The sequence below is a fragment of the Octopus bimaculoides genome, chromosome 19 (assembly GCF_001194135.2).
Source record: "Octopus bimaculoides isolate UCB-OBI-ISO-001 chromosome 19, ASM119413v2, whole genome shotgun sequence".
NCBI lineage: Eukaryota > Metazoa > Mollusca > Cephalopoda > Octopoda > Octopodidae > Octopus > Octopus bimaculoides.
In genome coordinates, this window is record NC_068999.1 from 43,048,971 (window position 1) to 43,050,937 (window position 1,967).

Below are 1,967 nucleotides of genomic sequence, written 5' to 3' on the forward strand. Positions count from 1 at the left end.
ATATATATATATATATATATATATATATATATATATATAGATAGATATATTCATAAGTATATATACGTATACACACACACAAACACATGTATATATAGTATACATATACTTCAGAATGTAGGCATACATATTAATACATATGCATATATACATACATATATAGAGAATCAAACACACACGCGCGCAGACGCGCACACATGCACACACACACACACACACACACACATATAGGTATACAGAAATATACATATATATCTCTATATCCACACGTTTCGCTATATGTATGCATACACACACACGCACATACATACATGTATATATAGGTATACACATGCACAAATAGATCTCACACACGTTTACCTATATATATATATATATATATATATATACGCTTACACACGCGCGCACACACACATACATATACATATATACATACACGTACACACAGACACACACACACACACACACACACATATATAAAATTCATATATTATCTTTCGTTTGAGTTGTGTTTGTTTGTTTTTCTCTCCTTTCGTTAGTTAACTTTTGAAAACGAATTTCACGCCACGTAACTTTTAATGATTGCACTTGGTATACAGTTCGGAATGTTTTGTTTTTTTTTACTTCTTGCAGAGATGAAGGGAGGATGAGGATGGGAGAGGGGGTGGTCTTAGTCATTGCTTTATATTTGTTTTTGTATTAATCTATCATTGCAATTTTATTCATTTACTTATTTATATATATATATATTTATTTAGTTTTTTGCAAATTCTTCCTGATCAGTTTTCGTAGTTCACTGCATCACTGATTTGCAAAGCTCTTCAAGAAGCCAACTTGCTATAAATATTACTACTACTATTATAGCTACTAAGAAAATTCACTCAGGTTTCTTCTAAGCAATTTTTTTTAACAACAACCGGCGTCTTTTGATTTCGACCACGTGATTTTGGCCCCGCTTAATAATTAACAAACAGCATTACTATATTCTTTGCTTTGCTTTACATCTACGCTTTATATCTCGATTTTTTTTTACCATGTTTATTCTTATTATTATCACTCTTCTTCTTTTTATTATTATAAATTATTATTATTATCTATAATATTATTCTTCGCGTTCCTACGTTTCTGACTGTTTCGTCCGTGCGTTACGCATACACCAAGGGAGGTAATAACTTGAATTGAATGAGAAGTTGGAGAACGGGTTACAAAGAAAGGGACGAAAAACGTGAGAGAGAGGGAGAGAGAGAGTTCTATATTATTAAAAAGCGTGAGAAAGAGAATGTCGATATTATTTTGCATTTGTGTATTAAAAAAAAGCAGACACAATGTGATGAAGGTCTATAAATTTATGGTTTAAAAGACACATTGGTGATTGATAATTAAGCTAAAATGAAATAATCTCGGTTAAGAAATATCAGTGGACGTTGCACTTTCATCTTTTACGTGTTTCAAACCAAAATTTGTGGCCAAACAGACAGACAGGGAGGCAGGCAGGCAGGTAGGTAGATAGGTAGGTGTGTAGTAGGTGAGTCTGGGTGACCCAAGATGTCTAGGGTTCCTTGGTAACTTCTGAGTGATCCTACCCCACCCCACGCAAACCAGGACATTTTGTTATTATACTCTTTTACTCTTTTACTTGTTTCAGTCATTTGACTGTGGCCATGCTGGAGCACCGCCTTTAGTCGAGCAAATCGACCCCAGGACTTATTCTTTGGATGCCTAGTACTTATTCTATCGGTCTTTTTTGCCGAACCGCTAAGTTACGGGGACCTAAACACACCAGCATCGGTTGTCAAGCTATGGTGGGGGGACAAACACAGACACACAAACACACATACATATATATATATATATATATATATATATATACATATACGACGGACTTCTTTCAGTTTCCGTCTACCAAATCCACTCACAAGGCTTTGGTCGGCCAAAGGCTATAGTCGAAGACACTTGTCCAAAGTGCC